We start from the raw sequence: 22,600 nt of genomic DNA, 5'->3' as shown, positions 1-22,600 counted from the left end.
AAGCAACACGTCGTTAGCTTGAAGAAGATGAGGGAGAAGCGGATTCAGCAACGAGTGAAATGATGGTTGCTTCGTCCCTCCAACTTCTTTTTTTAGCATTATTACTTCGTCCCTCTAAATTAACTGTGGGAAAGGTGCAGCTTTGTGATTTGACACCTCATTGCTCATTACTACATCGGCGCCATGACTGGGTGCTTCACCCCGGCTGCTCTACACTGTATTCTGGTATGGCACGTGGACCCGGTAGCTTGATGCCTCACATGTCGATGAAAGGGACTAGACGATTTATGAAAGTGAGTGCTCCACTCTTACGACGGGGGAGTACACGACACGACGGCCTAGTGAACTGTCACTTCTACTGTATATAGTACTATAGTTTTGCTGTTTCACATGATCCATCGATACAAACCCGATTAAACAGGAAAGGGCGGGATTTTTCCCGCGCGGTATATGATACTTTCCATACATTTCAAAGGCAATTTTAATGTATGCAAACCGAATAATTCAGTAACAATATGATATCTAGTAAAACTAAAAACACATATGATTTATTGTGTTAGAGTGTAGTAGTAGTGTTGTATTGCATAGTTGTTAGATATAACATGCGAGAACGTGTAGAGATGTAGTTTTGGAGGGCCTGCAGAGAGAAAAGCGTAATACATTCACCGAACTTCAGAATAAGCTGATTACGGTCACTATATACATTTTGCGGTGATTATACGGTCACTTGCTCATGGTTCAGCATCGGATTGCACTCTGTTGACCGGCCAAATAGTCTGTGTGGCACCATGTTGACTAGTTAAATTGACCACGTTCCTTGTGGGTCCCACCTGTCAGTTCACATAGGGAAAAGGTCAGATAAACACAAATTTATGCAGGCACGACAGGACTCCACCCCGTGCGCAGGAATCACCTGGTTGTGTATGTGTCTGTCGGGGCCTGATGTGTGCGCATGCACGTGTAGGTTGAGAACTTGAGCATGAGAGTGTGTGTTGGTCGTGTGGTGTACTGGTGTGCATGCATGCGTGCATGTGTGCGTGTGAGTATTGCGTGCATGCGTGGCTGCGTGTGTACGTGTGAGTGTTGCGTGCGTGCGTGGGTGCATGTGTTCGTGTGAGTGTTGCGTGCAAGCAGTTCGTGTGCATGCGTGCGTGTGTGTATAATCATCACACCAGCTCTTGTGTGTTAAAACAGACGGCTCGGCATACCAATACAAGGCCACCTTGTCCGCTGTGCCCGCGGTCATGACTTCGAACCACCGTCCAATATTTTTTGTCGCTTGTTTTCATTCCTGCTAGCAAGATGCCCGTGTGTTGCACGTAACATCAAGATGCATTTCTATGACTAGTTTATCTTGTGAGAGAAAAGGATGAATGAGGGAAGGCCTTATTTGCAAATGTGGAGGTGTGTGGGTACCTTTCTACAAAATTGTCATAGTTTCTTTCCTATCCGTCAAATATAAATCAGACGGCCTATATTGCAGGATGACAGGCACACCATCATCACCAACTCTATTTTTTATAAGAGTGTATTTTATCCCTACTCTTATAAAAAGCATAGTCGGTGATGATCGTGTGCCTGCCATCCTGCAATATAGGCCGTCCGATCTATATCTGACGGATAGGAAGGAAACTATGGCAATTTTGCAAAAAGATACCCACACCCCTCTCCACACTAGCTTGCAGATAAGGCCTTCCCTTGTTCATCCTTTTCTCCCACAAGATAAACTACTCATACAAATGCATCTTGATGTTCCGTGCAACGCATGGGCATCTTGCTAGTATTTTATAAGAGTGTATATGTAGAGTAGATACAAGCCGACAGGTGGGCCCGATGGTAGTAAGATAATGTGATGCAACACTAGAGGTGCCACGTGGAGCGTTTAACTGGTCAACTAGTCGTGTCTTGAGCAAATACAGAGTTGTACGGTGAGCCCGTGACTGTCTAATAACTACAAAACACAAATGGTGACCGTAATGAGTGGATTCTGAAGTCTAATGTATGTATCGTGATTTTGCTTCAAATACAATGATCGTCACTATATATATCACGAGAGAAAGATGAAACATGTGTGAATGTGTTGGGGGCTTACTTTTAGAGGACCTGGAGATAGTTTGTGTGCGTACGTGAAAGGGGCGTAGAGGGGGGTATGCGATGGAGAGAGAGATGCTCTTCGTTTCTCTTTATTATGACTAACTTTATATATAGTATAAAAATATACAAATTCACAGTGCGGAATAAATATCATTGTGGGCACCATGCAATGCAAGCGTTCATACTCCTCCATATAACTTTGTAATGTTGTATATATAGAAATTCTAAAATATTTTTTTGGCTGCACTTTATTCAAAAGGAATGTTGTATGCGAAATAAACGTGAAGAGAGGGCTTTTTATATCAATGGGGTACGTGATGTAACATGTGTGAATGTGTAGTTGATGCATTTGGCAGGGCCTAGAGAGGTATGTGTGTATTACGTATTCGAGAGAGGCATGGATAGAGGGGCCGACAGGGGGGAGGGGCGTGGGAGAGATAGCACGAGAAATGAGAGTTGTCTAGAGAGAGAGACGAATATGATGTCACGGCGAGAGATTCCCTTGAGTGTGTATATGCAAGGGGGAGTGGATAGAGGCACCAGGAGAACATATTTTTTGTGTGTGGTGTCTGTGTTGGTATGTGTGGGTGTGAAAAGATAATGAGACATGGGGGCAGAGGGTGTGTCACCGCGTGAGGTCCGGTGGGTCGAGGTGAGGCCCTTCGTTCGGTTCCGTCCTGCACCACATTGGTCGGCCCGTGACGCATTTAGGGAGACCCATGGATGACTAGTCGTACAAGACAAACATAGCATAATTGTGAAGGACTCTATGTCCACTGACAAAGCCGGCTAGGATTTGTAACCCTAGGTTCTCGGACTAAGGTAGCCCCTTTATCTCTGATATTACTATTCATCCAACCTAACTTTAAGGGGCATCCTACAGAATGCTCTGCTAGAATCATACTCGTCGATTAGGAAGAGAGGTGTGAGACAATGCGTGAGAGATAGGCCTAAAGATAATGTGCGTATAGGAGACACGTAGGCAGGTCTATGTATATAGAAAGGGTCGATGGGGATTGTGCGTGTGTATGCTTGTGAGAGGAAGAGTGCTTGTGATAAAGGTTAGTGAAAACAGTCATAAATGGTTACGAGAGGGAGGGAGGGTTATATCGACAGCATGTGTGCCAGAAAGACACCTCGGGAGAGAGTGTGTGAGCATGTGTGAGAGACCACCGATGGAGAGTGAAACTACACGTACAAGACTTCTGTACACATTGATTAAAGATATAAATTGTATCCAAATATTAGGATGGGATCATGATATTTGCAATTCGCGTAAGGAACGGTCATTGATCCATCAGACATCTAGATTCTATCGAATTTGAGCATGTCTATGTTATTATTCGACACAATTTATCCACAAGGTTAGCATTTTGAACTCCAGACAATGCATCGCTTTAGCAATCGAATATAAACATGAGTATAGTTCATGTTGTGTGTGTAAAGCACATTATACATACAAAAGTTACACAATGAACATTATAAATAGCTACCTATAAACTAGCATACATTTGAATTCAACTTAAGGTGGTTTAAAAAATCAAATTCAACATGAAGTCCATTCAATTATTTGAATTTGATATCATGGCATTTGTAAATCATACCTAAATTATGGGGGAACCAATCTTTGCTCTGATTTTGTACATAATAGCATATGTAGTCGTGTACAAAATAGATTCTAATTTAACTCCTCCATTCCAAAATAATCGGAGTTATAAGATTTTCAAGTGTCAAAATTTCAAAAAGAAGCGGATAATTTAATGAGGTTTTCAAACATACAAGGTCAAATTTAACGTTGTCTATTTAGGTCAATCCCCAAAGTTCAAGAGTACTCTAAACGTGAATGCTTGTGTTTCAAAATTTCGAACGAAGTGCCAAAAGAGCCTCTACTTGCCCGAAACCGCGTGAGACCAATGTGTGGTAGTACAAGGAAATTACTTTTCTAATAACTCCGACCCGTGAAACCTACCGGCCCGACGTCCAAAGGTCTAAGCCAGGGTAGGTTTGTAGCTTCATCTAGACGCCACGCAACTGCCTCTGAAAAACATTCATACACAATGGCCGCCTAAGCACACATGCACGCAGCCTAAATTGCTCCCGCCCACTATTTGGGACACCTGGGATTACCATCCTACCCTCGACCCGCAGTAGGTCTGAAATTTAAGAGGGGGAAAAGTTTGTACTTTCCCCAAATTTCAAACAAGCGTGTCCCATCTTCTATTCAAAAAAGGCAAAAACAAGCGCGTCCCAGACCGAAACATGGTTCTCCCCCCCTCCCCCCGCCCACCCATCCGATTCCCCATTCGTACTCTATGGGCGCAAAAACTACCTCTCCACCAGTGACGAAACCTCGGCGTCCTCCGTCCGCCACCCCATTCCACCCATCAACAGCCGCCCTCCTCCATCAGGCCGGAGCCGATACCCGACATCGTCGTCCACCGCAACCTCAACCGCAATGCCCTCCATGGCTAGTAGTTGAAGCCGAGGCCGAGCCAGTTCAACCACGCTGTCCTGTGCCTCACCGCTGCCGCTCCAACTTAGCCACCCTCCACCGCACCAGAGTTGTTCCTGCTACACCGTCCTTCGTCGCCTCGGATCTGCTTCCCCTCCGCCAACATATGGCCACGGAAACACAATCAACAATTTGGCCATGGGTTCGTCCAAACCTGCACCCTCCTCCAGAACATCGGTTTCCCCGGCAAAAATAAGAAGATCAGTGCGACATGTGGAGGCGACCACACCGGCAACCGAAAATGGTACTCCTCTTCCCTTATTCGTGCAAATCTTATGTGTCTGCTTGCACAGTATTCATCCCACACTAGTTAACCGCTTCTTCTTGATACTAGATGTTCCTAGTAACTCGCGATGCACAAGGTTTCTCCTCATATACTATTTCACCTTAGCTAGAGGTCGTTGCCCCCCTAAATTTCAATTCATGGTTAGTTGATTCCCAATTAACGGAAGCATTCCCCGGCGTAACAGGCGCTAGTTCACCTATTACGTCGGGGAAGCAGTGCATCGGTGTTTATCTTAGGGGGGTGTGGGGCCTAGAGCTACTGGCGCCCGATCTGGAGGTCAGCCGGGATTAAAGGGATGGGCTGGGGGCGCTGCCAAGCATGGTGGTGGTGTGAGGTCGAGGGGAGGGCGGGGCGATGGAGGCAGGGGTCTGGGCCGGTGGTCGCTGGCGGTTCAAGAAAGATCATCAACAGTGACTGGCGGGAGGTAGACGAAGGCCATCTGCCCGTTCCTTATAGATCGGGTGGTTCATTAAAAAATCGACTGACCTATTTATTTTCATTCGACTGTTATCTTGATATGACCACATGTGGTGGTGTGCTGGAGGAGTACCTGCATTTCCTGTGCTCATATATTACAAAATCATACGGAGTAGAATCTAATTTTGTTTGCCATGCAATGTTGTAGAGCTATCATATGTCTCCTGTCATTTATTTTTCAGCCACCTGCTATCTGCTACTTTTACAGTGCACTAGTTCTGCACACACTTCACCCATACTCTCACTATTGTGTTTTTATGCAAGGGTATTTCAGACTCTGCTGCTATGAGAGAAGCAAAAAAGAAAAGCGAGAAGTCGCTCCAGCATCGTACGTGGATAGGCCAGACACGTTTTGTCGGGGAAACTGATCCACGAACACCTATGGGGCCGACGGACCGAGCCCCTTTCGGTTCGGCGGGGGGCGGAGATCGCACGAAGAGCAGATCGAGGCGAAGCACACGAGCAGTTTACCCAGCTTCGGAGCTCTCCGGAGAGATAACACTCCTACTTCTGCTTGTTTGATTATCTGGTGTTCTTGCTCCAGAGAGAGAGCGTAGTGTTTTTCTGGGTTCCGAACCAGTCGAACCTCGCGAACCTGGCGAACGTGTCGAACCCCCTCTACGTTGCGCATGGGCCTCCTTTTATACGCTAAAGGGGTCACCAACAGGTGGCAACGCAGAGAAGGGTACAAATGTAAAAAGTGAGGTGGTTGGTACAGTTACTTGTATAGTGCACCCTACCTAACCCTGACGGCAGGGGACAAGGGCATTAAATGCCCGTTTGAGTCGCCCAAACAGTGCAGAAAAGGACCGTTAGGGGCGCCACCGTTCGCCACGATGGCGATCTTGTCAGCTTCGCATGCCACTGCGCACCGCTGGCTGCACATCCTCCCGCCACGCGTGCCTAGAGAGGCCCCCAGAGCGACACGTTGGTGGATGCGCTGGAGCGTGGGCACAGAGTGGCCTCCTGCCGCGGCAAGCGCCTTGCCGCTGTTGTTATCTTGTCGGGTCCGAAAGCTTGTCGCTCACCGGGCCTCGAGATACCTTGGTTGGTCTTCCCGGCAAGCTCCTCTTGTCGGGGCCTTGTTGCCTTGCTGGAGCGCGTGGCGCGTCGCGGCAAGTTCCTTGGAGTGCCTTGGTTGGCCTTCCCGGCAAGCTCCTCTTGCCGGGGCCTTGTCTCCTGAGCTTAAATACTTTGTTCTTGAATGGCTCCAAGGGAACCACGGAGGATCTTGGCGTTCTCCCGGCAAGCCTTGCCGCGGGGTGCTGCAACTGCCCGTGCACAAGTTCGGGGTACTAGGGTACCCCTATTCTAGTACACCGACAGGAGCCCCCGGGCCTGGGCCAGACACGGTGCCGAGCGCTGTTGGGCCAGGCCCAAGACAGGGCACGGGCACACGCGGACTGGGCCACGCCGAATCTCGCTCCGTATCCACTGCGCTCTCCCCTAACGGCACGCGTTGAATGCGGCGTCGTGGGAGAGATCGTGGGTGGTTCTTTATTCGGAAGGGCGAAATGTCCGCCCCGTCCCTCTTTATAAGCAGAGGAAACAGGGGCAGTTCGTTCCCCCTTGCTGGTTGCTACTACTCCATCTTCACGAACCTCCGCCGCTCCCCCCCTTCTTCTCGAAGCCGAGAGAGCAGCGCTCCGCCCCCCATTGCCACCAGCATCACCAACGCCGTCGACCTCCCCCACCACCTCCGCCATGGCTCCGAAAGCCGACAAGGGAAAGGGCGTGAAGTCGGCCGAGGCGCAGCGGCTCGTGGCGCTGCGGAAGGAGCGGGCGATCTTCTCCCCCCAGCTCGGCGCGAAGGAGCTGAGGGAGTACTTCTACCTCTTTTGGGCGACGGAGACGCGGGCGCATCCGTGCACGAGGGTACTCCCGGCCGCTGCTTTGAGACTGGCTCCAAACTGGTACCCATTCTTCGCGCTGTTCTTCTATTGCGGGCTCTGCCCGCCCTTCTCGGAGTTCTTCTGCGATATCATGAACACCTACGGCTTCCGCCTCCTTGATTTCATCCCCAACGCCGTTCTGACCATGGCAGTTTTCGCACATTTGTGCGAAAACTTTGTCGGAGTCCACCCCAATGTTGGCCCTTTCCGCCACTTCTTCATACCTCGGGTAGAGAGAGGAGAGCCGCTTGCCGGAGGGATCGCCTGGATCTCGAGAGTCGGAAAGAAGGAGGCGTACTTGGAGGGTGAGCTCCGCAGCAAGTGGGAGGAGTGGAGAGCGGAGTGGTGCTGGATCGTCGAGGAGAATCCGCAGCCCTTCACCGCCATGCGCCAAGCTCCAATAGTGCGTGGCAATGACTGGAGCAACGTGGCCCCGGAAGACGAGAGGCTGAAGATCGCCATTACTAGGATCCTTCGCCTCGGGCTTGCCAGGCTCACTGTAGGCGCTGTAGGCGCAGATTTCCTCTGCCGCCGCATCGCCCCCCTGCAGGAGAGGGGGAGGTCCGCCTGGGAATTCAAGAACTCGGCGGACATCATGAGGCTGCGGCCGGGCCTCAACTACAACTTCACCGTCATGGAGCTGGATGCAATGCTCCTGGAGTTGTTCAAACGCGATCCCCAGCACCCATTCACGCTGCCGAGGGGCGTCGTTCCATTGTGCAATAATTCTTCGCTTGACCGGATCCGCGCCATGATGCCGTTGTGCGATTCACACGGAATCGTTCCAACTTGGCAAGAGCCTGCGGATGACGTCGTGCAAGCGTTCTTCGACAACTTGGAAGAAGTACCGGTCCACGCTGACGAGCAGAAGAGCCTCACCCGTGACACCACCGACGAGGAGCTGCAGCGCATCGCCACTAGGGCGGAAGAGGTTGTGGCCGCAGCTGCCGCGGGCGCGTTCGGGTTCACTATGGAGGAGGCGGAGGCGGCAGAGGCGGCAAACCTCGCCGAGCGCGCGGAGTTCATTGGCGAGGAAGAGCCTTCCGGTTCTGAAGCTGAGCCAAGCAAGGCCGGCGAGGAAGAGCCCGAGCCTTCAGAAAGCTTGCCGCAGGCAGAGCGCCCGGCCCCGCCAAGAAGGCGTCTTCGCAGGGCCGCGGACGTAGCGGGACGGCAGCCGGGTCAACAGCCGCCGAGCCGTGCGACACGCTCTACCGCGGCAAGCAATGTTGCCGCGGGAGCGCCTCACGCAGCAGCGGCAACTGGAGCGGGATCTTCCCGGGCCACCGCCACCGCCCCCGCCAAGCGGGCAAGGGATCCTACTCCTCCGCCTCGCCACACCGGAGGGGAGCCGGACTTCGATCTTTCCGCGCTCAGCTCCTACGAGGAGGAAGAAGAGTAAGTTTCTTTGGTGCTCTTGTAGCTCTTCAATTTTGCTGTTTTTATCTTGTATCTGACTTGCTTCAATCTGGACTCCTTTCTTTTTAGGACGCTGGCCCAGAGAGCGGCGAAGAGGGCCAAGGCCGCGGTGATTGTCATCGAAGATGACCCCACCGTGTCAGCAAGGGGTGGGTCCGAGACCACCTTGACGGACCCGGCAACCACTCCTCAAAGCAGCCCCCAGCGCAGCCCCCAGCGTAAGTTCATAGTTAGCTTTCTGCTGTCGGGCGCGCATGAGTGCTTTTTCCTTTGTTGATATCTTGCTTGTTGATTTGTGTAGGAGCAGAGCAGCCATATCAGGAGCGCCCGAAAGCTGGTCCCGAAGTGCCATCTGCTTCGACTACGCCGTCAAGGGAGGAGTCCCCGGCAAGGGAGCGCTCTTCGGCAAGGGAGAACTCTCCGGCAAGGGGCAGTTCTCCGGCAAGGAACAGCACCGTCGATCTTGCGGCGGCTGAGACCGCAACTGCAGATCTTGGCACAGGTAATTCACTTGTCCAAAAACTTTCCCTTGAGTTCTTCTTCTTCTGATTTTCTTCTCTTGGTTTTTTGATTGATTTTGCTCCCTTCTTCGTTCTTCAGACACATCTGTTGCTGAGCCAATGGAGACAGAGGGCGCCGGCGAGGAAAGGGCCGGTGCTGATGAGACCGCCAGCGAGGAGGCCGCCAAGGCTGCCGCCGCAGAAGCCGGCGAGGGGTCGGGCGATCGCACTGACAACCCTGAGGCCGCAGGAGCGCCAGGCGCTATGCCGACCGCAGATCCCTCTGCCGCTGCTGCGGAGCCGGGCTCCAAGGAGCCCCAGCCCGGCGCCTACTTGAAGGCCGGCGACGATATCTTCATCAAGCTACCCTGGGCGTCGAGCTCCAGGGCGCCGGTCGAGGGGGAAACTTTCGATGAGGAGGTGCTCGCCTCCGCTGGACTGTCGCTGGTCGACGCGCCCAGTAGCAGCAGTGGCGATCCTGAGGAGGAGCAGCTGCTGCGGAAGCTGCTGTCATTCTACCGCGCACGGCAAGCCAAGCTGGCTTCCCGGGAAGCGCTTGTCGCGAAGGCGGGAGTTGATATGGAGAAGCGCGCGGAGGAGCTCTGGGGCCACAATCAAGAAGCTCTCCGGTCCCTGGCACAGGAGCGGGAGCGACTCGACGAGGAGCGCACAGCCTTCCTTCTTGAGAAGGCCGAAGCTGAAGAGGAACAAAGACTGGCCGCCGAGAAGCAGTCCGCGTGAGAAGGCAAATTGGTGCAGCGGAAGGCCAACCTCGACAGCTATGAGGAGGAGCTCGCCGAGCGCGAGCAAGCACTTGGCGGGGCGCTCAAGGAAGCAAAGGACGCTGCCGCAATCACAGAGGCCGCCAAGAAAGAGCTGGAGGAGAAGGTGGCGCAGCTGGAGGCCAACATTGGGAAGAGCGGCGAGGAGCTTGCCGCGCTCAAGCGTGAGCGTGAGAAGGATGCTGCCGCCCACGGTGAGCTGCAAGGTCTTCTCGCTGAGAGGGGCAAGGAGCTCAGCGCCGCCAAGGATTGCAATGCAGACCTGGAGTTGAAGCTGGCCACGCTGACGCAGACGCTGGAGGCCGCCAAGGAGTGGGAGAAGACCTTGTCGGAGAAGGTCAAGGCTGACACGGCGCTGCTGGAGAGCATCGCAGTTACCCAGAACTCATTCAGAGATACTGTGGAGCACTGGACCGAGGGTCTGGTGAATATTGCCGTAGTCATCGACGAGGAGCTGGCGCAGCTGGGGATGGAGGACTTTGGGTATCCCTCCGACGAGAATCTCCAACCCAGCGCCAAGCTCAGCCTGTTCTTCAAGGGCGTGGCGACGACACTCCAGCGGCTCCGGGAGAGGATCCCAAAGCAGCTGGCCGACGAGTCGCGCAGAATCTGCGCCGGAGTTCTCCAGAAGGTGCTGATGAAGGTGGCCTTCCTCAATCCAGGCCTCAGCTTCACCAACGTCCTCAAGTCCTTGCCGCCAGACGCCGATCGGGACGCACTCAAGGCCCTTGTCGCACCCATTGTGGACAAGGTGAGCGAGATCAAGAGGGTTGAGGGCGATCGCGTAGACTAGGCCGCCCCTTTCTTCTTTTCCCTTGTCGCTGCTAATCATGTTATGAAAACAGTCTGTTAGAGCTGCGACAAGTTATCTGGTAATATAACTTTATTTCTGTTATCAATTGCTATGTTATTTCCTCTACTAGATTCTTTCCTTTGTATGTTTTTACCCTACGCTTCTAGGGAACTTGTCGGCGCAGGCACCCGAGCCGCGAGCGTTGAGTGCGGAACGTCAGCAGCCTGCTGGCGGCGCTGCTTCCGACAAGAAACCTTGTCGCGACTAGATGCAGCACACTTAAGTTGTTGAGCGGACTCGAAACAAAGTAAGGGCGCAACTAGCCACGAGTTGGTTCCTCCGCGCACAGGTTTTCCATACAGAGCAGGGTCGTTCGAGGAAGATAACTCAAAAATTTAAAAACTGATTGCTCAATTGGCAACTTAGATTTTCTGTCGTTTGCTTCTCGGCAAGGCAAAACTTTGCTTGAACGACGCCTGGTCCATACCACAATCTTCTCCTTCCCCCCTGGCAAACTTGTGTCGAGGGAACCTTCTTTTCCTTTGTTGAGGAAAAAAGATAGAAGAGAAAATAATGATATGGAGCCCTTCGGCTCGTTATTGCTTACCGGATGTAGGTGCTGCACAAAGTGTCAGATAACACATGCAAGAAAGAAACTAATGCATGAAATGGACAAGTTGTGCGGAGCACATGGGGTTTTGCTTATGCACGGCATCTGCGCCCGGCTTTGTACAAAGGATTACATGCAACAGCGGCAAGACTTGTACAAAAGGTGGTTGCCGGAACGGGTTCCGGCAACCGCGCCCTATGGGAAAAACTTACGAAGATGTTCTATGTTCCAGGAGTTGCTCACCGGAATGCCATCTTCGGTCTCAAGGCGGACAGCGCCGGGCCTTGTGACTCGTTTCACCCAATAAGGGCCTTCCCACTTCGGCGTCAACTTGTTGGAATTCTTGGCGGACTGAACGCGCCGAAGAACAAGGTCGCCTTCCTCGAAGCTTCTGGCCTTAACTTTGCGGCTATGGTAGCGGCGCAAAGCTTGCTGGTATCGAGCAGCTCGTACAGCAGCCTGAAGACGATCTTCCTCAAGGAGCAGCGCGTCGTCTTGTCGCAGCTGTTCTTGCTCAAGCTCATCATAAGCGAGCACTCGAGGCGATCCGTATACGAGTTCCGTGGGGAGAACTGCCTCTGCTCCATAGACTAGAGCGAAAGGCGTCTGGCTAGTGGCTCGATTTGGCGTTGTTCTGATCGACCAAAGAACCACCGGCAGCTCCTCGATCCAGTTTCTTCCGCACTTGCGCAGCCTGTCGAAAGTTCTGGTCTTGAGCCCGTGCAGCACTTTAGTATTTGCCCTTTCTGCTTGACCATTGCTTCTCGGATGAGCAACAGAAGCGAAGCAGACCTTGGCGCCAAGGTCTTGGACGTACTGCATGAAGGTGCAGCTCGTGAATTGCGTGCCGTTGTCGGTGATGATCCTGTTAGGGATCCCGAAACGGCAAACAATTGACCTGAAGAACTTGACTGCTGACTGTGCTGCCACCTTCCTCACTGGCTGCACTTCCGGCCACTTTGTGAACTTGTCGATTGCGACGTACAAGTACTCAAAGCCCCCGACAGCTCGGGGGAAAGGGTCGAGGATATCGAGCCCCCAGACCGAAAATGGCCAGGATAAAGGGGTCGTCTGGAGAGCTTGAGTTGGCTGGTGTATCTTTTTGGAGTGGAACTGGCACGCTTCACACTTGGTTACTTGTGCAGTTGCATTCTGGAGGGCTGTCGGCCAAAAGAAACCTTGCCAGAAAGCTTTGCCGGCAAGTGCTCTTGCGCCAATGTGGTGGCCACATATGCCTCCATGTATCTCTGCCAACAGCTTTTGTCCATCTTCCCGGCAAATACACTTCAATTTCACACCGTTGAGTCTTCTTCTATACAGTATGCTATCGACAAACTGGTACATACTTGACTGCCGGGCTACTCTTTCCGCTTCTTCTTGCTCTTCGGGAAGTTCTCCTGTCTGAAGGAAATGGACAATCTACTGCGCCCATGCTGGAGCTTGCGGCTCGACAACAAGGACTAAAGGCACATTTGCTACTGCGGGAACATCCGCTTCTACGACAAGGACTTGCGGCCCTGCCGGAGCTTGATGTTCCCCGGCAAGCTTGCCGGAGCAAAACTTGTCGGGAGCGTCTGCTTCAACGGAACAAACCATAAGGCTTGCCGGAGCAGACTGCCCCTCAGCATCCTTGGTGTTGGTCTTGGGGACTTTCTTGGCGGCGGCTTCGGAGAGCTCTGCCGGAAAGTAGTCACCAGAAACCAACTTCCTCTTCTTACTTTGTCCAGTTGATGGTGTTACGGATGGTTGAGTCAACTTGAGCACAAAGATCCCTGGTTCCACAGGTAACTTTAGTGCGGCGCACTTTGACAGGCCATCAGCAACGACATTCTGAGCTCTTGGGATATGCTCCATCTGTAGGCCGTCAAAGTGCTCTTCTAGCTTCCTCGCTTCATCAACATATGCTTCCATCAATGGACTCTGGTACTTCTTGTTCACTTGGCGGACGACAAGCTGTGAGTCACCCCTGACAATGAGCTTCTTGATCCCAAGGTCTGCTGTGATCCTGAGACCGGCAAGCAATCCTTCATACTCTGCAGTATTGTTGGTTGCTTGCTCCTTGGGAAAGTGCATCTGGACTACGTACTTGAGGTGCTCTCCGGTGAGCGCGACAAGCAGCACGCCTGCACCGGCGCCTTGCAGCGAGAAGGCACCATCAAAGTACATCAGCCACTCTTTGCTTGCCTCTTTGACGGGGATGCTCGTCTCTGGAATTTCTTCATCTGGTGTTGGCGTCCATTCTGCTATGAATTCTGCCAATGCTCTGCTTTGGATAGTTGAAGTGCTCTCAAACTTGAGGCCAAAGCTTGACAGTTCCAGCGCCCACTTGATAATACTGCCTGTCGCTTCTGGATTTTGCAGTATCCTCTTCAGCGGAAAGCGAGTGACGACTGTGATCTCATGTGCTTGGAAGTAATGGCGCAGCTTTCTCGAGGCCATGAGGAGGCCGAAAAGCAACTTCTGCACACTAGAGTACCTTGATCTAGCCCCCTGTAGAAGGGAACTGACAAAGTAAACTGGACGCTGCACCATTCTCTTCTGCATCTTATCATGCTCCTGCGCAGATCCATCTCTGTCGGGACCAGAGCTTGTCGGCGAAGCCCCCTGTTTGTCGCTGGATGCATCTGCCGCGGTTGCTAGCTCATCATCTGCCTCCCTGTCCGCCACTAATGCAGCACTAACCACTTGATTGGTTGCCGCTATATACAGCAGCAACTTCTCTTGCGGCTTAGGTGCGACAAGTGTTGGAGTGGAGGACAGGTATCTCTTCAAGTCCTGCAGCGCAGCCTCCGCCTCCGGAGTCCATTTTATTGGACCTGCCTTTTTCAAAATTTTGAAAAATGGCAGGGCGCGCTCAGCAGATCTAGAGATAAACCTGCTGAGAGCAGCCACGCAACCGGCAAGCCTTCGTACATCCTTGACGCGCTTTGGTGCTTCGATCTGCTCAATGGCCTTGATCTTGTCGGGATTGGCTTCAATTCCCCGCTGAGACACGAAGAACCCGAGAAGCTTACCGGAAGGGACTCCAAACACACACTTCTCGGGGTTAAGCTTGAGGTTGACCTTGCGCAGATTTGCAAATGTCTCGTCTAAATCTTGAATCAGGGTCGCCCTGTCCTTGCTCTTGACCACTATGTCATCCATGTAGGCTTCCACATTTCTGTGCATCTGCGGCTCAAAAGCGTGGTGGACTACCCTTGCGAATGTTGAACCAGCATTCTTCAAACTGAAAGGCATCCGTACGAAGTAGTACGTGCCACACGGGGTGATAAATGCGGTTTTCTCTTCATCCTCTTCTGCCATGAAGATCTGATGGTATCCTGAGTATGCATCAAGAAATGAAAGCAAATCACATCCGGCTGTGGAGTCAACAATCTGGTCAATGCGCGGCAAGGGAAATGGGTCTTTGGGACAAGCTTTATTAACATCAGTGAAGTCAATACAAAGCCTCCATTTCCCGTTAGCCTTGCGCACGACAACAGGATTGGCCAACCACGTGGGATGGAGCACTCCTCTGACAAGGCCTGCTGCTTCCAACTTCTTGATTTCTTCTGCGATGAATTCTTGGCGCTCCACTGCCTGTTTCCTAACTTTCTGCTTGACGGGCCGCGCATGAGGACAGACGGCAAGGTGGTGCTCAATTACTTTCCTGGGAACACTGGGGATATCAGACGGTTGCCACGCAAACACGTCGACATTCGCCCGCAGGAAAGCAACGAGCGCGCTTTCCTATTTGGGGTCAAGAGTGGCGCTGATGGTGAAGGTACCACCAGTGCCGTCCTCCTTGGCGGACACCTTCTTGGTCTCAGGTGGAGCTGCCATTGCCTTCTTACACTTACCGGTGGAGCTCGATGGTGCGTCCTCGACGGTAGTGCAGCACTCCGAAGAGGTGCGCTTGCCGGAGTGGGCATCAGAGCTCTTGCCGGACTTGGTCTTCTTCTTCCCCCCGGGAGCTTCAGCGGCAAGTGTCTTGCGTTCTGCTGTGGCTGCTGCTTCCCGGTAGATCTTGTCGGCACAGATAAGAGCATCCTTCTTGTCGCCAGGGACAGAGATGACACTTATCGGGCCTGGCATTTTCAGTACGTTGTACGCATAGTGAAAGGCTGCCATGAACTTGGCGAGTGCCGGACGGCCAAGGATTCCATTGTAAGGTAATGGAAAGTCAGCAACATCAAACGTGACCCTCTCAGTCCTGAAATTCAGCTCGCTGCCAAATGTTACCGGCAACGTGATCTTTCCCTTCGGCTTGCTCCTTCCCGGGTTGATTCCTTGAAATGTACCGGTCTCTTCGAGCTTGCTGTCAGGGATCTGGAGTTTCTGGAGCACCGCGGAGGAGTTCAGGTTCAAGCCGGCCCCGCCGTCAACTAGCATCTTAGTGACCTTGAGGTTGCGGATTGTTGGTGAAACCAACATCGGCAAGCACCCGACCGCAGTTATGCGATCAGGGTGGTCCTCAATATCAAAGATGATAGGCGTGCTGGACCATTTCAGAGGCTTGCGTGACTCGACGGGTGGTTCTGCTGCATTAACTTCCTGCACCCACTGCTTGAGCTGACGGTGCGAGGTATGCAGAGAAGCACCACCATCAACGCACAGGACCTTTGTGGCTTTCTGGAACTCCTGCTCATCAGTCTCCTCATCATCCATGTCTTCATCGTCGTCGTCATCTTCATCCTTGTCGCGGCCGCGAGGAGGTCTGTCTCCTTGCCGCTGCTTGGCCTTGCCGCGGCGTCCTCCTCGGCCGGGATGTTTCTTGCCGGATCCCCCAGCACCTTCCTGGGCCTTCTCCTTGTCGCGCCGCTCGTATTCAGCTTTTTGTTGCTCAACAAGCTGCTCGACTTTTCTACAGCTCTGGAGATCATGGCCCTTGGTGCGGTGGATCTTGCAATACTGCTTGTTGGTTCCGTCCTGCTTGTCGGCGACCGCCACCTCCGCGGAAACCTCCTTGCCGGAGTCACCAGCTTTGGCTTTCTTGGCGCCACCACCGTTGCCGGACTGCTCAACAACTAGCACCTCTTTGCCTTTCCTCCTCCTGTTGTTCCGCCGCCGGTTTTTCCTTGCCGGGGCAGCATCTTCACTGTCAGATCCTCCCGCTCCTACATTCTCTCCAGGGAGTCTCCTCCCTTCCTCAGCACGTGCACACTTGTCGGCCAGTGCATATAACTCACTGACGTCCCTGATCTTGCACATCGCCATTTCCTCCCGCATCCTGCGGTTTCGCACGTTCTGATGGAACACGCTGATCACCGCGGCAGGGTGGATGTCTGGGATGTTGTGCTGCACACTGCTGAATCTCTGAATGTACTTGCGCAGGGGCTCTCCTTCCTTCTGGACGAGCAGATGAAGATCACTCTCCTGGCCATGAGGCTTGTGTCCGCCTGTGAAGGCGCCGACAAACTGATGGCACAGATCAGCCCAAGAGGATATGGAGTTGTCCGGCAAGTGCATGAGCCAGGATCTGACGTTGGGCTTGAGCACCAGCGGGAAGTAGTTGGCAAGGATCTTGTCATCCCGTCCCCCGGCAGCCTGCACCGCAATGGTGTAGATGCTGAGGAACTCCGACGGATGCGTCTTGCCGTCGTACTTCTCCGGTACGTCTGGCTTGAAGTTCTTCGTGCTGGGCCACTGGACTTGCCGCAGCTCACGAGTGAACGCAGGGCAACCTACCACGTACGGCAGATCGCCTGGTTCCCCTGGCGCATGCATGTCAACAGAGGGCCCAGCGCGCTTGTCGGATTGACGTCGCGCTTCTCTTCGGCGCTCAATGCGAGTTCGAGCATCTTCTTGTTGTCGATCATGAAGAACTTGGCGCTGATCGCGACGAGCTCGTGGATCCAATGATGCGGTGGAGTCGCTGTCGAGGTGGATCCGGCGAGTCGGCGATCTTGGCCTTCGGGGTGGTGATTGCATGGTAGTTGCACCTCCACCCGTTTCGTCGCCACCGGCTCGCGCCCAGCAACCCTGCCGCGGCGGCGACGCACTCGGCCGCCGTGGAGTGTCGCCGTTGGCGTAGCCGATGAGACTCTGAATGGTGGCCCTCCATTCGTCGATCTTGTCCGACGTCGGAGGGTAATCTAGGAGCAGTTGAGCTCGCGCCAAATCTTCTGCTGGAGTGGTGGGTGGCAGTGGCGAACGGCGCGAGGAGCGGGACGTGCTCGGACTTCTAACTATGTTAGAAGGAGCAGTATCCCGTCCAGGCGATCGTGCCCCGCTCGTGCCAGCACGTTGGCGTGCATGCTGGTCTTGCGCACCCCGAGATCCACCAGCTTGGTCTTGGCCTGTCATGCGCATGGCACTGCGAGTGTCATGACCCTGTTGGTCTTGCGCCTCCTGGGAGTGGCGCGGAACATGTACAGTCGCCGAGGTTTGTGCAGCCTTGTCCTTGGACCTGGCAACATCATAAGCTTCCTCATCGACGTCCATTCTTCCGCCGACGTCCATTCCACCACCCGTTTGCTCCAACGGTGGTGGAAGTGACGTGGACGGAGCGGCTGCCACCGAAGTCTTCTTCTTCAGTGGCATGTTGATGAAGGGAATGAAGATCTAGCTCGTGTGAACGCCGGATCAGGTTCACACAATCTCGACGCCCCCTACCTGGCGCGCCAAAGATGTCGGGGAAACTGATCCACGAACACCTATGGGGCCGGCGGACCGAGCCCCTTTCGGTTCGGCGGGGGGCGGAGATCGCACGAAGAGCAGATCGAGGCGAAGCACATGAGCAGTTTACCCAGCTTCGGAGCTCTCCGAGAGATAACACTCCTACTGCTGCTTGTTTGATTATCTGGTGTTCTTGCTCCAGAGAGAGAGCGTAGTGTTTTTCTGGGTTCCGAACCAGTCGAACCTCGCGAACCTGGCGAACGTGTCGAAGCCCCTCTACGTTGCGCATGGGCCTCCTTTTATACGCTAAAGGGGTCACCGACAGGTGGCAACGCAGAGAAGGGTACAAATGTAAAAAGTGAGGTGGTTGGTACAGTTACTTGTACAGTGCACCCTACCTAACCCTGACGGCAGGGGACAAGGGCATTAAATGCCCGTCTGAGTCGCCCAAACAGTGCAGAAAAGGACCGTTAGGGGCGCCACCGTTCGCCACGATGGCGATCTTGTCAGCTTCGCATGCCACTGCGCACCGCTGGCTGCACAGCCTCCCGCCACGCGTGCCTAGAGAGGCCCCTAGAGCGACACGTTGGTGGATGCGCTGGAGCGTGGGCATAGAGTGGCCGCCTGCCGCGGCAAGCGCCTTGCCGCTGCTGTTATCTTGTCGGGTCCGGAAGCTTGTCGCTCACCGGGCCTCGAGATACCTTGGTTGGTCTTCCCGGCAAGCTCCTCTTGTCGGGGCCTTGTTGCCTTGCTGGAGCACGTGGCGCGTCGCGGCAAGTTCCTTGGAGTGCCTTGGTTGGCCTTCCCGGCAAGCTCCTCTTGCCGGGGCCTTGTCTCCTGAGCTTAAATACTTTGTTCTTGAATGTCTCCAAGGGAACCACGGAGGATCTTGGCGTTCTCCCGGCAAGCCTTGCCGCGGGGTGCTGCAACTGCCCATGCACAAGTTCGGGGTACTAGGGTACCCCTATTCTAGTACACCGACACGTTTCAGCCTTATAATAGGTGCAGTCTCAGCAGATGGAGACGGTAAACGTAGCTCTGGAGTTGATGACCTTGCTCGCAATGAACCACCATCCCAGGTGCTTGCTTTAACTTCGCGGTGTCATATGTGGTTGCATGTTCCATATGGTGTCTAGCTTGTATTTGGAAGGCCGAAGTCGGTCTTTATTAAGATAAGGAAAGATATTTTTTACATGAACCACCATCCCGTGAGCACCAGAAGACAAATAGCTAGTCAGGGCACTGGCCGAGCCAGTGACAAGCCCAGCAAAGAGAGGCATCACCTGGAAGCCAACTAAAAATCCGCGATGGTGGCGAAGCAGCCCGCCTCCCACCAGGATCTCAGGTCCTAAATGATCATGCTCACCACTCCAGCCGGATGTCTAGATTGTATTGCTTCCAATTTGGTTAAATTGCATCTGCTTAGCTTACACATTATACCTTTGAATATGACATGCCTTTCTGTTTTTGGTACATACTAGTACATCTTTGTATTAACCATGTTCTTACATCAAACTAATGTTCTTGTGTATCCCTCATCAATCACTTATGATGAGGCAGTCAGGCAAGTGGATTACTCCTCATTTAAAGAATGCAGCGTCAGCCTCCCGACATGATTCTCAAGAAACAGCAAGGCTAGATGAAGATAGTGAATGTAGCTCTGTAGTTGATTACCGCATTTCCCCTACACTAGCATCGCATGTGCTTGCTCTAACTTGGCAGCATGATATGTGGTCGCATGTTGCATATGGTGTCTAGATTGTAATTCTTCCAATCTGGTTAAACTGCATGTGCTATTCTGCTTAGCTTATACATTATACCTATTAATGTGACATGCCTTCCTGTATTTAGTACATAGTACATCTGTCTATTAAGCATGTCCTCACATAAAACTATTGTTTTTTGTATCCCGTGTAAATCAATATGGCGAGACACCTTCAGTATATGCAGTGTGATATTAGTTGCATCTTTGATATGATTTATAGCATGTGCTGCTTCTAATTTGTTGAAATGCCATTTATGATGGGACACTTTTAACTTGGCAGAGTCATATTGGTTGCATCTTTCATGTGGTGTCTAGCTTGCATTGCTTCTTATTTGGTAAAATGGTGTCTCCTTAGTTTACACAAACAGTTGTGAATGTGCCATGCCGTCCTGTTTTTCGTATTATTCCATCCTGGAATCATGTGTTTGCCTTATATCAAAGTAGTGATTGTCAGTATCATGCACGAATGAGTTCTGAAGAGTGAATTTTATTGCTTTTTCTTGTCGGTTTTACTTGACAATTCAAAATCAATAAAGCAGAAGGAAGTTAGCAAGGCAGCGGATGAAGGTGCTCCTTCCAAATGGAGGGCCTCTACAAATTCTACTCCTCCATCCCCCCAAGATGATTTCCAAGACAACACATGCATAGACACTCAACGTAGTTGTGTTGGTGATGAGCACGTCTCCCCTAGTGCATCATCACAGGTGCTCCCTCTAACTTGGCGTTGTTATATGTGGTTGCATGTTATGTATGCTGTCTAGCTTGTATTGCTTCTAATTTTGTTCAATTTCATCTGCTTACTTTACACATTATACTTGTGACTAAGACACGTGTTCCTGTTTCTAGAACATACAATATCTGTCTATCACACCATGTTCTTACATCATGAAAGTGCTAGTGATCGACTAGAGGGGGGTGAATAGGCGATTTTTATGAAAGTCTTCAAAACATGGAAGTTTTGAAGACAAACGATAGAAATGAACCTATTACCATGCAGCGGAAGGTAGACTACACTAAGCAAGCCATAGTCAAGCATTCAATGAAATGAAGGCACAAAGACTAATAGCAGCTAGGCAGTATAGATTAGGATGGAAGATAGTATGAAGCCAATCAGAACAAGCAGTCACTTAGTGAAGACAAAAGATAATGCAAACAGGCAATGACTTCACAAGGACTAACAGTAAATAAAGAGATGGAAAGGATAGAACCAGTGGCTCGTTGAAGACAATGATTTGATGGACCAGTTCTAGTTGCTGTGACAACCGTACGTCTGGTTAGGGAGGCTGAGATTCAACTCAGAAGACTGCGTCTTCACCTTATTCCCCTTGATCTAAGGACACCCAGTCCTTGCCTAATTACTCTGGTAAGTCTTCAAGGTAGACTTCCAAACCTTCACAGACTTCGTTCACCGGCGATCCACAATGTTGGAAATATGCCCTAAAGGCAATAATAAATTGGTTATTATTATATTTCCTTGTTCATGATAATCGTTTATTATGCATGCTAGAATTGTATTGATAGGAAACTCAGATACATGTGTGGATACATAGACAACACCATGTCCCTAGTAAGCCTCTAGTTGACTAGCTCGTTGATCAATAGATGGTTACGGTTTCCTGACCATGGACATTGGATGTCGTTGATAACGGGATCACATCATTAGGAGAATGATGTGATGGACAAGACCCAATCCTAAGCCTAGCACAAAGATCGTGTAGTTCGTATGCTAAAGCTTTTCTAATGTCAAGTATCATTTCCTTAGATCATGAGATTGTGCAACTCCCGGATACCGTAGGAATACTTTGGGTGTGCCAAACGTCACAATGTAACTGGGTGGCTATAAAGGTACACTACATGTATCTCCGAAAGTATCTGTTGGGTTGGCACGAATCGAGACTGGGATTTGTCACTCCGTGTAAACGGAGAGTTATCTCTGGGCCCACTCGGTAGGACATCATCATAATGTGCACGATGTGACCAAGGAGTTGATCACGGGATGATGTGTTACGAAATGAGTAAAGAGACTAGCCGGTAACGAGATTGAACAAGGTATCGGGATACCGACGATCGAATCTCGGGCAAGTATCGTACCACTAGACAAAGGGAATTGTATACGGGATTGATTGAATCCTCGACATCGTGGTTCATCCGATGAGATCATCGTGGAACATGTGGGAGCCAACATGGGTATCCAGATCCCGCTGTTGGTTATTGGCCGGAGAGTTATCTCGGCCATGTCTGCATGACTCCCGAACCCGTAGGGTCTACACACTTAAGGTTCGATGACGCTAGGGTTATAGGGAATAGATATACGTGGTTGCCGAATGTTGTTCGGAGTCCCGGATGAGATCCCGGACGTCACGAGGAGTTCCGGAATGGTCCGGAGGTAAAGATTAATATATAGGAAGTATGGTTTTGGCCACCGGAAGTGTTCCGGGCATCACCGGTAGTGTACCGGGACCACCGGAGGGGTCCGGGGGTCCACCAGGTGGGGCCACCAGCCTCGGAGGCCTACATGGGCCAATAGTGGGAAGGGACCAGCCCCTAAGTGGGCTGGGGCGCCTCCCCACCAAGGCCCATGCACCTAAGGGGAAGAGGGGGCAAACCCTAAGGGCAGATGGGCCTTAAGGCCCATGCCTGGTGCGCCTCCCTCTCCCCCTCCACTTGGCCGCCACCCTAGATGGGATTGGGGCTGGCCGCCGCCCCTAGGGTGGAACCCTAGGTGGAGTGCACCCCTCCCTCTCCCCTATATATACTTGAGGACTTGGGGCTGCCAACAGATGAGTTCCTCTCCTTCTTGGCGCAGCCCTACCCCTCTCCCTCCTCGTCTCTTGCGGTGCTTGGCGAAGCCCTGCTGGAGTACCACGCTCTTCCAC

This window comes from Triticum dicoccoides, chromosome 7A (genome assembly GCF_002162155.2).
Source record: "Triticum dicoccoides isolate Atlit2015 ecotype Zavitan chromosome 7A, WEW_v2.0, whole genome shotgun sequence".
Taxonomy (NCBI): domain Eukaryota; kingdom Viridiplantae; phylum Streptophyta; class Magnoliopsida; order Poales; family Poaceae; genus Triticum; species Triticum dicoccoides.
This window is presented reverse-complemented; position numbering follows the sequence as displayed.